The sequence below is a fragment of the Pimephales promelas genome, chromosome 1 (genome assembly GCF_988280905.1).
Source record: "Pimephales promelas chromosome 1, fPimPro1.hap1.1, whole genome shotgun sequence".
In the NCBI taxonomy this organism is placed as follows: domain Eukaryota; kingdom Metazoa; phylum Chordata; class Actinopteri; order Cypriniformes; family Leuciscidae; genus Pimephales; species Pimephales promelas.
The window spans coordinates 43,257,297-43,273,680 of NC_142769.1; the positions used below are offsets into that span (position 1 = coordinate 43,257,297).

At 38.4% G+C, this 16,384-nt stretch overlaps 1 long non-coding RNA gene across 2 annotated transcripts; it reads right to left on the minus strand.

Moving 5' to 3' along the window:
* Nucleotides 1–249: 249 nt before the first annotated feature.
* On the minus strand, nt 250–15,602 carry LOC120470124 (uncharacterized). 2 transcript variants are annotated; one of them, XR_005620462.2, is made up of 5 exons: nt 15,184–15,602; nt 13,896–14,081; nt 11,694–11,759; nt 10,129–10,483; nt 250–1,431 (listed from the first exon to the last, which is right to left on the minus strand). It is a non-coding gene; the product is annotated as an uncharacterized LOC120470124 (long non-coding RNA). The 2 variants fall into 2 exon arrangements; XR_005620461.2 differs by having other exon boundaries at nt 10,129–10,369; nt 15,184–15,599.
* Nucleotides 15,603–16,384: the final 782 nt, after the last annotated feature.

The window sequence follows — 16,384 nt, forward strand, 5'->3', positions numbered from 1 at the left end:
ATGTTTAATTATATGTTTACTAAACTCTTAAGTCACACTACAGCTTATGCGTCACATTATCTCAATAAATAGAAAACTATCATTGACAGAAAGTCAAGAAAATCCCATTGACAAAATTAGATGAAAATATTTGATCTCCTTCCCAAATCTTAAAAACCTTAAAACGCATCAAGCTGACTCATTCTCAACCCAAATGTTGTTTTTCGTGTGTGTGATTTCTGCATCAATAAGGGAGGTGACTCATTCCTCGTTATTTTCCACACTTTATTATGTGCTGTCCAAGGTGCTGACAGGAGTGCCAGAACTCACAAAATACAAAACAGCCTGTGGCCACTACATGAGAAGGGTTTTAAAGTTCATTTCCATACCGAAATGGGTTTTCAATGTCAACAACCATTCAGACTAGTTTAACGCATGTTTATTAGTAGGCTACAGTTTTCTCATTTTGTTCATACATCACACACAATCAAACAAATCAGCTACATGATAGAACACCATAAATAGCCATGCATGTTAAACAATTTTCTGTAAATTAAATAAAACGGGTACATTTTGTAAATATAGGGCTTTTTTTTTTTATATAAAAGTGTTGCGTAGAAAACCGTTCTTGATAATTTCTCAAGTGTGTGTACATGCGTATGCATACGTGTGATTCAGAGAACGAACATGCGCACAAAAAACGTGCGTTTCCTGTCTTCCAGATGTGAAATTTCTAAATCACAAATGATCTTGAAATTGTGTGCAGCTGAATGGTTTCAGATCTCCGCCTTGTAAACGCATACTAATGGCGTTTAATGTCATTAACATATAAAAGAGCTCCAGTAAACGTCCAAATCCTTTACTTGAGAACGGCGAGCGGCTCAGATTCCTAAATAACGGCAGTACTCCGCCTCTCTGCCACAAGGGAAAGTGCGCACGTCTGCTTAGACCCTGACGTGCTGCTAACCACTTTTTCACGTCGAAGATATAAATATGAACGGTGGCGTGGATTTTGGCTTATGCACACTCTCAAATAAACAAGGTTCATGCATGAAAGCTCATTTTATGTAAGAAGGGCAGATCACATATATATCGACATTTGTTTCAATAATGCCATTGTAAACATTTGACACATTAAGGCACATTTTCTCTCCAGTGAGTACAAAACATAAGATTGTCCAACACATTTTTTAAAATCTCAGAGTGAACAGCCCAAATGTGTTCTCATCCACACACTCATCTGGAATTAGTGAAATGTTTGAAGACTGAACGGATTTAAGACACCCAGTGAAATCAATTAGTGCACATTTTGAAATCCATCCCTCAAGTCTGATTATTTAATCTTCACAGCGACCCATCTGGAAGAGATGCTGGACGCTGGATTCCTGAGGTGATGTGATTGACCATTTGAGTCAAATGTATATAGCTGGATGGCCTCGGTTTCTCAGGAACCTGGTTAGAAAGAGAGAGACAACAAAAGAAGATAAATATCGAAATATCACATGGCTTACTGTTGTGATGCATACACGTAAGATAACATTGAAATGGACCACAATGTGCACATTGAAAACTCAAGTGAAGATTACTGACGTTGTTTTCGACATTTAGGAAAATAAAATACTTCATAAAAATAATCCTGTGTGCCAAAACTGAAGTTTGTGGTCTTTAAAGTCTCTCCACTCTTAACTTGAAAATATCTGATCGACTGAAATGCAAATTAGATTTCTGCATTTCTTTCTTAGTTGTCTGATAAACCTGCCATTGTGTACTACTCTGATTGTTGTATCTTTGATGAATGCTTTGTCTTTCTTTGGATAAAAGTGTCTGCTAAATGCGTAAATGTAATGTTAATGTCAATGGGAAGAGTTTTTAGAATTATCAGCCAGTTTAGCTACTATGAAAATGGTGAACTGAAACACAATGCAATGCAAACACACAACTGTTTTTCACCATAAATAGATGAACGAGGATTTATGGGTTTGTAGCACTCCTAAAATGCAAAGGTTGCAGATTTTGGAAAGGTTGGAATCCATATTGGTGGCTTTTTCAATTGTTCATTTTAATGAGAGCAATCAAGCATCTAAATTGCAATGTGGTAATACAGTTTTTCTTGGTGTGTAATTCTACAATTTTCACCATGTTCACTCACTCAGCTTAGTCATTATAGTCTTAAAAGGATGGCATTTCGAGATCATTAAGTATTTTATTTTGCTTCGAATGACGCGGTAAAACAAATTTGCTTATCTAGAGAAGAGGAATGCATACGACTTCCCGACACTTTTACATTCATTGACCGTATTTGTTTACAATTCCTCCTTCGTTTGCTTCCAAAAGTGTTGAGAATCTTTTCTATACCCAGTCACCCTCAGAATTTGTGTACGATTTGTACCAACGCCATTACCAGTTTTCCCAAATTATATGTAGAGAGGTTTATGGACAATTTAATCCCTGCAGGAGTCTTGGCAAGACCCCTTTCTCTGTCAATTTTCACCCTCTGCTTCATTCAAACCCCCTCTCTCTTTCTGCGCCTCTACAATGTGGGGTTTCTTTCTGTCTCTTTTTTTATATTCCTGCATATCTTTTTTGCCCCCCTCTAGCCCCCCACCCCCGTCCCAAAAACCCTCAGACAGCATGCAGCTTATGCAAATCACTGGCCTTTTATTCTCAGTTCTCGTCCTCAGCCTTGAATGAGACCTCAAGAAAACACACACTCACTCAACTCTCACTTGTTCTCATCACCACACTCTACTGTAATGAGAACGGAGCCCTTCACGACATTCTATGTTGATTATAGTAGACGCGTAATATTAAAAAGTTCCTAATATCTTCGCAACTGAGAACTAGAACCCCATAGAACCAAAAGCCAGGGATCATTTTTCCCAATAGCCTAGATGAGGAGTTGCGATGAGGAGGATTATGGGATGGAAGTAGACTAGACTTTTTAGTGGGGGTGTTTACCAAAGTCACTGTGACAAGGGGAGGTGGGGGGGCTGATGAATATAAAGTGCTTGCTGCCATTCCCAGGGTCTAGAACACACACACACACACCCAACTACGCTGTGTATATATAAGAGTGTGTGTAAGGAGGGGCGAGCCAACCAGCCTGACTTCCCTCAGACACTTTGACAGGCGGGCCTTTTCACCAGCGCATTGCTGGGCCGGCCAGCTCTCGCTCCCTTAGCAACGGCCCCCTCCAGCCGGCCACCGAAATGACAGGGGTGGGGGACAGGGGCAGATAGGGTGTGGGTTACAAGGGGAGAGCTGGTTCACAGGGGTGGATGAAGAAGTTCCCAGTCTGGCTGGGACTCCAACAGACATTGAACTTGAACTTGACTCTGAAAGCAATAACGAGGATCGCATGTCCTTTCATTTACTCACCTTAAAGGAGTAGTTCACTTTTTTTTAAAAAACTTTTGCTGATAATTTTCTCACCCCCATGTCATCCAAGATGTCCACGTCTTTCTTTCCTCTGTTGTAAAGAAATTAAGGTTTTTGATGAAAACATTCCAGGGTTTTCTCTATATAATGGACTTAAAAGTTTAAGGTTTATATGCACAAATGCTCGCCTTGCTCTGCTCTCCTGTGATGCGCTCTCCTGTTCAAACTCGTTCATCGAAATGAACAATCTTTTTTCGAGTCATGACTTGTTATGGACCCTTATTCATCGTCTGGTGTCGTTTAAAGCCCTTTGAAGCTGCACTGAAACACTCATTTGGACCTTGAACCGTTTGGTTCCCAATGAAGTCCATTATATGGAGAAAATCCAGGAATGTTTTCATCAAAAACCTTAATTTCTTTTCGACTGAAGAAAAAAAGACGTGGACATCTTGGATGACATGGGGGTGAGTAAATTATCAGCAAAAGTTTTTTTAAAGTGAACTACTCCTTTAATGAACACAAAATCATATTTATTATGTCCATACAATGAAAGTCAAAAGGGTCCAATGTTGTTTAACAACGGGAGACGTTTTATTTTTTGTTGAGCCATCGATGATGGATCCAATGACGTTTCCAGAAATTCTAAAACTTCCAACATTAAACAACATATATATCCTTTCAATTCACATTTTAAAAGCGATGGTAATTCTCCTCATTAGGATGTAAAGTGGGCAAAAAGCGAAGCAAAGCTACAAAGTGAGGATAATTATATCCCAAGGTCTTTTATAATGGTGGGGCCATGATGGAGGTTTAAGTGTTCCCTGGTCTCCACTCTCCTGTGTTTGAATTCCTAGTCCTGGCCTTTACTCTTGCGTCAGTTTATTGACGTTCCCGTGACGTGAGTGGCTGCTTTAAGGATTTGCAGAGAAGACCTATAGCTTCTCTTTTTTTTTTTTGCTTTATTACAAAAAATTACATCTTTCTTCAACTCTAGACAGGCTATTCCAACCTCATCTTTAGCTCTTCATTGTTATCAACAAAAGAAAAGTCTGAAAGAACTGCTTTCCTAAGTGACTTCATTTTAGGTGAGGGTACTTTCATTTACCCCAAAACCCCACTTTAATGCATTATCCACATAAAAATAAATCCTGTTATTTACTCACCCTCATATTGTTCCAAACATCTATGATTTTCTGTTGAACATACTTTGAAAGGCAATCTTACTTCAACATGAGGGTGAATGAATGACAATTTTCATTTTAGAGTGAACTATCCCTTTAAGGTACAATGCTCACTTTCATCCATCTGTCAAGCTTAGCAGTAGGTCATGATTAAGGTGCAATATAGTTCTGTGATCTTAACGCGTCTCTGGATTACCTGCGTCTAATAGTTCAGTTTAGATCTACCACTCTGCTGACTGCGGTTCTTTTTGCTGCCTGTTATTCCAGCCAGAGGAATCCCAATCCCAAGCTTTTCATGACCACTCGTCCAAGGACGGGGAGAAAAAGGTGGGGGAAAGAATTTCAAAGCTCCCCCGTAGCTGATACAAAGCTAAGAACAACCCTTCGCGGGATAATCGCGTTTATCCCCAGATTAAGACGAGATCGACAGCTGAGGTATCCACAAGGGGAAAAAAGGGGGAATTTTCCCCGTAAAACACACAATGGTCTTTAACACGAACCCAAGAGATGCTTCGGAGTCCCTTCTCTCCATTGTTCATTTCTCAGTTATGACTACTGATGAAAGTGATTCGTAATGCTCCTTGTTAAGTGCCTTCATTAACACTATCCATTCTCAACCTGTCCTGGAAAAATGTCTTTCATGCCAAAAATATGACTGCTTTTTCTTAGAAAGCACTTTCTGAAATTTCCAAATCGAACGTGGCACAAAGTTTTTTTATCAGAGCAAGAAATGAAATGTCTCAGAGCTGGCTTTTAGAACTAAATATGTGAAGCCCTATAGCACCGGACATAAAGATGACATATGACGGGGAGAAAACTGTTAGTATGCCAGACAAATATTCCCAGATAGCCACCTCCCATAGGCCTTTGATATTAACATGCCAGCTGCAGCAACTGCCACATGGGGCCACAGACTGAGCCAGACAGTAACAGCCCTCCCCCCTCCACATCTATTCTCCACCAAACACATGTTTCCTACATATTTTATTGTTCATCATCAGTGCATTCATTAACGTCAATTGTTTATCTCACCCTATTTATTTTTTTCTCCCACCGAAAACCTCAGACTGTCCTCGTAGGGTTCGTATGAATCGTTTTCAAGTCCTCCAACTGTTCTGCAGAACTTTCTTCTATTTTTTTTAGCATAAATAATTCCTCCTTTCTTTGTGGTTCCCCGTTAGCTTTGCTGTGAAATAATGTCGCTGTCCCAGTTTAAACTTTCTCTGTGGTTTTCTGTATCACTGCCTCCATTTTGCTGGGTAATATATTGTAATGGAGCTTTAATTAATTGCTTGCCCAACTGCTGTGCCCTAGCAGAAGGGAGAAGAGGAACAAACTCAAATTTTACATGCAAAATGCTTTAATATATAGGCTACTATATACTGCATATGTGCTGCATACGCACTTTTTTCAAAGCAATGCCATTGAAGAACCATTTATGGTTCTCCAAAGAAGCTTTTAGTGAACAGCCCCTAAAAGAACCATTTTGTCTAATATTTTTATACCATGTATGTCTTCAAGGAACCATCAATGCCGATAAAGAACCTTTATTTTTATGCATTATATTAAATAAATAGATTAAACTGTGCAATATAAAATGCTGCCCCTTTAGAATACACACAGATGAGTTACAAACTCGATACTCTACACTCTTAGAAAAAAGGGTTTGGGTTCTATATATGAAGCAAAGGGTTCTTTACTCAACTCCAAAGAACCTTTTATGCTAAAAAAGGTTCTATAATGACAAGAAAGAACCCTTTTGGCACAAAGGTTCTTTATGGGCTATTAATAATTCATATATTACATTATTCTGCAACATTTTGTAGTTGTAATTAAATTATTGTTTATTAAACTGTTGTAGTAACTTAATATCACCATTTTAATCATGCAGATTTTTGGAGGAGAAAACTGAAATGGCACTCTGACTACATAAAATGATATAACTATATACATTTTATAACCCCCATATCTTGAATTTTGTGATCATTCACATGCATTCAAATAGATTTTAGGGTCTTGATGTTTGTCAATAACATGATAAATCCGGAAGGGACAAAACAAATGATAATGAATTAACCCAAAAGGTTCCATATAGAACATTTTTCCTGGTTACAAAGAACTCTAAAGGGTTCTTATTATTGAACCCTTAAAAGGGGTTCTGTATAGAACCTTTAGGGGTTCCAAATACGTAGCGCTGATAGAACCTTTTAAGGTTCTTAAGCATGCACTGCAAAAATACATAACATCTACTTGCGCGAGCACACGTGATTGTGCAAATGATCACGCAATTCCGGGCTGCACAAGCATACAATGGTGCTAACACGAAGCACGGATGAGAAATAAAGCCCTCAGCCGTTCCCTGAGGATAGTCTCTTAGGGTTTTGGTGCTAATTTAGGCATCTGGCTCTGTCTGGGCCTGAGCATCTTTCTCAGCTTATTACCCTCCACTGTCTCTGGCACTCCATCCATGCAGACAATGGTGGGAAACGGGGGACCGCGGACCCACGTCAAGTACTCGCCGTACAATGCTGCCATTGTGGAAGAGGAGAGGGGTCTGGAATAATAATGTGGGCAACTATCAAACTGTTTACCAACACAGAGCCTACAGCTGAAGATTAACTCTTTATTTATCGCAAATCGTCATTTGGGGGTATGCTTGAATTTGTGTAAGGAGAGAAAAAAAGTCTCAAAATAGACTGACTTTCTTGACCACACACACAAATAAAACACATTTATCATCATATACACAGATGCAAATGACCTTGTGTTAAAGTGATTATTGTGCCAGACACCTAGGGAGACATTTCAAGGATTTGCCCTTTTCAGTCCATGGAAAAAAATATATAATCAGAGTCATACCTAAAAATCCACATATGCCACATCCATCAAGCTAACTACAGACAGTAATCCAAATATGACAACGAATAGGATTTTTTTTTCATTTGAATAATAATAGTGTATTCATATATGCATTTGGACTGGAATTGTTTCACTGCAATATAGTGCAATTATTGCTAGCTTGATGCAAAAAAAAAAAAAAAAACATTTAATTTTTGCCCATGTGCGTATCCGGACGCAAATATTTGCGTGCGCATTCTGTTTGACGGAAAACACAAAGACCTGGTAAACCACAAAAACAATACACAGTTCAGAGCGTGATTTGCATATTGAAAACTGGAAAAATCTGGTATGGGTTTGGCACCGTGCCAAGCGGCATAATTAACACTTTTCAGCCACTGCTCTGCAGCAGTCACATTATGCTCTGACAAGCATCCACTCCCCCTACTCGACCGCTTATACTCACACAACCAACACACCGAACGCAAACCTGAACATTTATTCCTTCTTCATATATTCGTAAACACAAATTTGCTGTTAAACCATCTCCAGTTCTGATATTTCCCACCTAGGAAAATGCTATGTTGTTGTGTAACAGTATTGCATTAGACTCTCTGTTCAAGAGTATAAAATTAGTTTTGTGTCCCTATCTGAGATTTTGAAGCACTGAAGGTCTTTTACATAAAACCCTGAGAGATGCAGAGGGAGGAAACCCCTCCCCCTCGCTGCAAGATACACAGCCTAATTAGAAATTCCATATTAAAGGTGCAGACTCTCATTTCCATGCTACTATTTTGTCTAAGGATGAGCTTAAAATATAATACAAATGGAGACTCTTAGTTTTGCATTGTCTTGAAAAATCCAACATGCTAACTACTTCCATATATTAATAATAACATCTACTGACACAAATGGTCTGTGTTAAATCTTAAATATCTAGCTTTGTGTTGAACCAGTTCACTATGTGTAATATTAATGTTTACCATGAGAAATCCTAAAAAGACAGAAATGGTTCTTGTCTCTCACATGCAAAACGGAGAAAGCAAATGCTCCTTCTTAAACAGCAAAAATAGTGTTTGCATCAAAAATAGACAGATTTTTGCACCGCACATTTGAGTGTATATTCATCCCTGGAAATTTCTAGAACGCATGTACACACTATAGTTCTCTGCGAGAAACAAAAAAGCATTTCTAAACGCAGATAGAACACAAGCACAACAATAACGTCAAAGTATTTTTTGTCTTTGCAGTGAAATGCAACAATTTGAATTGTAAACATTCAAAATATAAAGCATTGCCACGTGCCGTTTTTAAAGCGCCGCTGTGCCTTTAATTGGGGGCTCAGTCCTCTCTGCTTGTTCCTATGCAATTATGTTAATATGCAGAGCTTGTCTGGTCTTTTTCATTAACAGAGGCGCTTGCATCATTGTTTCCTTTATTTGTAAGCTCCACGGGCACCTTCCGTACATCAGTGATCTTTTTTTACGGGCTATTCTGCCAAGCCTCCTCTTTTTAGGATAAAATGTCAGTCTTTTTTTTCCCCCCCATTTATGGACAACGAGATCTTTTAGGCACACAGGGTTTCCACGCTCAGTAAGTATGCAAAAACGGTTTTCTGTTATTACGAGGAGGATTCGGTGGCTTTAAATATTCAGTAGATGACGCATCATTTGTCTCATCTTCGCATCTCAATACATTTCAATGTGTTTTGGATATTTGCGTTTTATTCGTCTGTGTCGTGTTGGTTAAAGCACAAAAAGCAAAGCAAATGCGTCTTCCTAGAGCAAATGTGTTTCAGAATGCCTGTGTTCCACCTACTTTCATCATTTTCTGCAATAAACACACCAGCACAGCTCTGCGTATCACCAGCAATCCATTATGACGCAACCATTCACCTTTGTGAGGAACATTTCAGTGTCTTCCATCCATTTCAATGACATAACACGCAGCTCTCTGTAACCAAGCGGCCTGCGTAAATTTAGTGAACCGAGAGAGCAATGTGACGTTTTGCACCTCTCTCTTTCTGACCTGCTAATGATACAAACTGTGGCTATTTTGCAAGGCACCAAATATCATTAAAAACATGGCACAGTGTGAATCGGCAGACCTCTTCTCCAACATTAAAGTCGGGCAGGGCATGCGTACATGCTTTTTGTAATGTGGTGAGGGGCACTTGGCACCTTTGTGCCAGCAATTTAGTGCATCATTAAGCAGCAGAAAGAAAAGTGCTCTTCAGTCCAGGTCGACTCGGTTGCATTGGTCAAGAGGATGCGGTGTGTCAATTAACTTAGTCTCTCGAGTGAGTTCGAGCAGCTCTTGGTTTCATCTGAAAATCTGGTCACCTGGTTCATTTTTTGTGGCAACTGGCATGGCTGAAGATTTAGTTGCACGAATTTGTCCTTTGCAAACGCGTAACACGACCTCGAGTCAATTAACGGGGTGAGTGCGTGAATTAACAGCTACGTCCCATTCGAAAAATGCATACAGAAGCAGGAGGGCTTCATTTCCGTCCACATATCAGCACGAGTGAGTGCATTTAGGTAACAGGGCTAATTAGTCAGGAAAGATGCGAGTGTGATAGTCTAATGATTTGGCCGACAAGGCCTAATCTTGCGCTCAGAACAACCACGAAACACATTCCATCTTTTTTAGAGACAAATTCGTGTACGCATTCGTTTGCTTAACATTTACGTACAAGCGGTCGAGCTAACAACGCGGCAGCTAGTCTGATGTAGGCAACGATGCAGCTTACCTCATGCCAACACAGCCATTTTAGGAAGCAGCAGCCAGTTTCTCCATCAAGATGGCTTCCTGAAAGCACACCCCTCATTCAGACTTGCAGTCTTCCAGCATCTGGTGGTCCGTGGCAACTGGCAGCCTCTTTGTCCCTGTTGGCACTTGGGATGTAGGCTCTCGCTCCTTTCTTTTTTCCCTCTTTTCTCCGGGGGCACAGGTGGCACTAAATGCTTCCGTTGAAGAAGAAGGGAGGGGAGCTGGTTGAAGAAGGATGAGGGTTGACTATTATTTTTCTTTTCTTTCATTTGGACAATTGCACCATTTTTTTCCCTCTCTCTCTCTCCCTTGCTCCGAAAAGGCAGTGTAAATGGCTGGCAAGGGGAAAGAAGAAAATAAAGGACAAAAAGCTCCCTTTTAGCACTGCCAAAGCAGATGTCATGGCTACTACTATGTATCATTTCTTTGAGGGGTAACATTTCTTGTTACTGTTGTGCTTTAAGCAACTTTACCAGGGACAGACAATCCCCTATTAGGAGTGTTGTTAACACAAAATGCCTTTGCACGATTCGTGTAATTGTTATCATAGCTGTGCGATTGCCAATGCTGGTCACTGAATCAGCCCACATCAATTACTGTCCACCCATAATTTCATTGAATAACCCTTATTCAATTGTGCTAGGTAACCAGTTTAGCTGGAAAAGATCATTGTTAATGAATGATGACAGAATTTCTTTGCTCACATTAATTTTACATAAAGTAATATGCGATGTGATAGTGGCCCATACATTCTTATCATTATCGAGATGGAGACGGACACATAATTTCCTCTCTCTGATCATTCATCGCATTGAAGCCTTTGGCCTAATGTCCTGCAGTCGTTCGGCCATGTTAAAACACGTTGCGATTTAGATTTATTTTCGTTCTTTCTCACACACGGGTCATGCCTTTGAGGGATTTTTCTTGAGAGAATTATGCGCTTTGTGTTTTTTTCCTGTTATGATTAACAGCCCTTTCTTTATTCATTTGCTAATATGTGTGTGAACTGCACAACGTCTGCCTGAAACGATTTGAAAGGCGCAAGTGAACATATGCCATTCATCATAATGCAACATTAATGTATAGAATAATCAAGAGAGCCTTTTGGATTACGACCTGCACTTTTACTGTAAAGAAATTATTGGTGACTAGCACAAATGTGAAACTGATATTAGTGTTTTTTAAAGGATAAATATCTATAACTGATTTATATACGCATGCAATTTGTCAAAGAATGCCTGAGGGCTTTGAGGAGTGCACATTTGAGAGGGAAAAACTCGAGTATGCATAAATATAGAACATGAATATGCATGTATAAAAAGAGAGATAAATATATATATATAGATTTTCTGATGAAAGATTTATGTAATGCATTTAGTGTCTTGGACTTGATTAAGGATTACTATTTGCATTTGGCTCCTTTCAAGTGCATGCATTCATTAGCATATATATTCTATGATGTGGTGTGTGTTTGAATCAGATTTACTATAAAACTAATTGTTCTAATTGCAATGTTGCATTGTAATACGCTTTGATTGCACTTACCAGATGGTGTTTTTTCCCTTAGCTTCAGTCCTCTGGTCTCTCACAAAGACACTGCAGTTTGAGAGGCTATAGTAAGTTGGAGTAATAAAAGAAAAAAAGATGAGACAATAATCAGAATATTTTAGTTTTACATATAAACCCACTTACATTTTTATTCATTCATTATTATATATAATTTACAAACAAATAAATGCCAGACAACCTTGATTTTAAAATTTGACCTATGGCCTAATATGCACCTTAAATCATACTTGGCATGTGAAACAATTTTGGGGGGGCAAATAGAGAATGTAAATCTGCCTAGTCAGCTCATCAAACTTTTTTTTTGCTCTCTATAATTTCTTTGTGAGTCCTTTCCATTTTACATCTTTTTTTTCTTTAAGATGTGATTATCAAGGTTTTTGTTCAGTTTATTTTTTCATTCAGTTTAATTGGCACTCTGATAGTGTTAACACGTCCTATGTTCTAGCCTAAGAAACCTTTCTGTCTGTCTCTGAAAATAAAAATAAAAATGTGCATCTTGTGTATTTAGTATTATCCTTAGAGCAGTGAAACAATGACTTTCAGACCAGGAAATTTACTTTAGGAAACTAAATTTAGGAAAAGTCCAAATCAGGTTCAAATTTTCTACATTTTAAGTACACATGCCATTTGATAGCTATAGGTTTTTCATTTAGTTGGCATTGTCTAGATTGTTGTCTCACTATAACACATATTTTACACAGACTTTTTTATATTTTTTTATGTTTTATGATAACATATTTTTAAATATAGGTATTGGTACAAAAGAGCATTGTAACACAGACTAGTGTGTGTGTGTGTGTGTGTGTGTGTGTGTGTGTGTGTTGCTCAGCGTGAGGCGGAGCTCTAAAAGCGCTTACACTTCTTATGATTTTAAACTCTAAACGTTTTCAACTAACATTTTGTTTAGTCTTTTTTTTACAGTAGTGAGTGCCGTCTTATGTCATAAAAAAGGACACGGGATAAAAAAAAATCTATTCCGCATTATTTTCCGCTACATCTTTGACGTGTATGCCTACAGCCAGATTAATATGGCCAATCATAATGAAGCTGCTTCAGCATGATGTCATTGCTTAAGAGTTGTGTTGTGGGTCAATGACGTCACGTTCATTTTTTGTTTGTTACCTAGATCGAAGTTGTTCAAGGCTGCAATAAAATTAAATTCATACAAAAATGACTTGAATGGCCTACGCTTCTCTTTCATAATTAACACTTTTTTTTCATTTAAAAAAAAAGCTATGTTTTGGGGGCAAAGATGTCTAGCAAGTGTCTATAAAAAAGAAAGAAATTATTTGGTCTGAATTTTTTAAATAAATAAAAAGGGTTTAATAATTTTGTCTCTTAATCAGTAATGTGAGTCCAACACGCAGAAATTTTTTTTGTACAAAATTCATTTAAAAGATCATTGTAGTCGTCATTTGTCATAATGAGAAGAGATTTACAACCAAGCATTTGAGCGCTAATTTATCTTCGATTAGTAACAGACTAATTGTAAAATCCACATGGAGTCCCTTTTTGTAGATCATACCAAGATTGATCCGGAACACGCGCATTATTATAAAGCGCAGGCCTCATTTGCGCGTGTCAGGTGCGGAACAAAAGCAAGCGTAACAGCAATGAGTTTTCCCTGGTTGAGGTAATGAGATCGGGTGCTTAGTTTGAAGCAGTTTGGGAATGGGAACTAGCTTGGAAGTTTATAAACGTATTAAGTTAACAATGCATGACAACACTGACAACCTTTATATTAGCAAATTAGTATCTTGTGATGTATAGCCTAAGTAAATAACTGCTGTTAATTAGGCTTTCTTTTATTTCTCATAGCTTTTTAAATGTCAGACTAAACAGTTGCCAACAAAACTAATCTTGATTGGTCAAATTATAACTTGAAGAAACAATAGCCTATTGAGTAAAATAAGCAATAATAATTTATATTTTAAAAATAAATAAAAGTGTAAAAAAAAGTAGTCATTTTATATAGCCTAGTGTCGAACACGGTTTTTTTAAACAAAGGCGTTTACGAAATTGTCCGAAATTGAAATAGTGAATTTCACAAACGTGCACGCGTCCAAAGGTGTATTGAAAATAATAAAGGCTGAAACATTATTTATCATCGTAGGCTATATTCCTTTACATTGCAGTGATTTAAAGAGCCTGTTTGAATCACACAGAGGGCCTGCTTACCTCATGCAGTTTCCCTGCAATCATTGCTTCCCATTCAACTTGTCCACATGCAGTTAAGGAGGACGTTTCTACTTTCGGTTATCTAGCTTTATGAAGGAAGATAAACACTCATACAGCTAGATAACCAAAGACAGCAACTACCTCCAGTCAACACTTTTTAAATGTGGAACATCTCACAAAGTTGACCTGATAAATGAAAACAGGGTTAATGCGCAAGAAAATAAATGACACTCAAATTCCATTTAATTGACTCTTTTTATAGACCTGTAAATACTGTTAACAAGTCAAGTGTTGAAAGGATTTATGAGGTTCTGAATGTGGATTATGTGGTGAAGAAGACATAATCCACATCCACAAGTTGCGGTTTCTGTCTGGATGCGTTTCAAATTGAGCCTTTGGAGTTATTGTCAGGGTTTCCATTCAACAAACCGATTTAAACAGGATTTTGTCCCTGCCTTCCGGTCAGTAATAATCTTTTAAAATGACGATTATCAGGTCTAACCATTTCATTTGGCTCATTAGGCCCCAACAATCACACCACATGTCTACATCATGCATCATTTATGCCGTGCATTATAATTCAGAAACTGCAAAAGGTAACGTCTATTTGCAGTTTGATTTCAATATAAACCCAAATAGATTGATAAGAACGAAGGTATCAGTTGTTCGGTTAAAACGTGTCTCCTGAACCCACGTTTCCCCTCACGTAAATGTGACGTCATACAGTTAAATTTATTGCTTTTTAAAATTTCTGTTGTTTCTATATAGGCTAATGCAAATTGTCCTGCTTTTTTTGAATAAGCATGCTGTATTGTATTGACTAGCCTAAAAAATAGCCTATAGAGCATTAGGCCTATAAATATAAATATATATGCAAGAAGTGCAATAAACAGATAATTATTTACTAAAACAAAATGCCACTCATTTCAAGATCAACTTTCAAGATTAAGGGCCAAAGAGCTACAAATGTTCCAGATAGATGCACCTGCTAGTGCACAAAGTCCAGACAGTGTTCAGAAGGCCACATGCTCTTACTGAACATGGCCTTGTCAGTCACATGGGATGATGGGGTCAGTTATAAGCAATTCATATCAAATGTTAGGATTATACATCCATATATCCATGCATTTTTACAGATATGCATTTAAAGTCAACTTATGGACACCTATCTATAAGAGTTCTAATTTATTGTGACCAAAACAGTGATCCAAGCTCTATACGAGTCCATTCGCTTTAAAAATGCACAAAGAGTAAGCAGAAATCATTGAGATAATTCAAAAAATCTTACTTTAAACAACTGACGTACATATTCCTCTGTGTCAGAAAGTAAGCTATGAGTGGCCGTGTGTCGGGGACAAATAGAGGTTCCCGTGCGTCTTGCGTTAAAGAACATGACGCTGAAATCTCGGAGCGGCGCAGACGCATCTATTCAGAAGCCAAACTCTTCCGTGCATCTCTTCAGTGAAGCGTTTTCCGTTCAAAACTCGCAGTCCTTAAGTAGGTATTCAGCCATCGAATGTTACGTCTCAGCCATCCAGGGATTGGAACGGGCAGTTTAATTTCCAAAATGGGGAATTCCACTCTTGAAAGGCATGCTTACAGTGTTCATGCACGGACGTGAGAGGAAATGCAAGGTTTACTTTATGAAACCTGCACGCGATGTTCTCATTCTCGCTCTGTGGATGTGGTGTTCTCTCTCTCCGGCTTGAGAGTCTAGTTTCTGACTAAATGCATCCTCCTCTGGCAGTTCTCTCCTGCAGTGACGTCACTCCAGCAGCAGGCAGCCGAGCGACCAATCACACGCGCGTGCTCCCTTTCTCCCTCTCTCTCTCCCTTTTGCGCGCGCGCTTTCCCTGGTTTACTGAGTGCGCGCGCGTCAGAGTGTCGCCTATAGGTTCCAGAGTTCCTATAGTAACCTAACCTAAAATGAATTAAGTCATGCCTATAGTTTCAGCATTCCCCTGCTATATTTGCCTTTTAAAATGAGTTAGAGGTTTGTGAATTTTAAAGTGAGGAAACTTTGTAAAAGTAGGCTATATCCTTTCAAATATGCGCATGGTAACTCACTATATAGGCTGCTAATCTTTCTTTGACAGCAATCCGACACATGGCAACTAAGAGTGCAATGTTTCCAAGTAAGCTGCCCGAACCGATGACAAAATCCATGTGTGCGCAAACATACTTGTCCAAAGCTGATTTGGGGTCTAAAAAGAAAATACAAGAGTGTAAGTTCAACGATTCTTTAAAAAATAAATCTGATAACTATAGGTTGTAGAGAATTATATTAATAAGGTGGATTATGGTAATGAGGGACACTTTTTGCAATTGTGATTTGTGTGCCATATTTCCATAGCTATACGAACCTAATATATAATATGCTAATATAATATCAAAATCTTAGGAAATCCCTATATGCTCTTCCTATTAAATCATGAGAATTATTTCAGATAGTGTAGGCCTATTCATAATGAAAAGGGCACACATATATT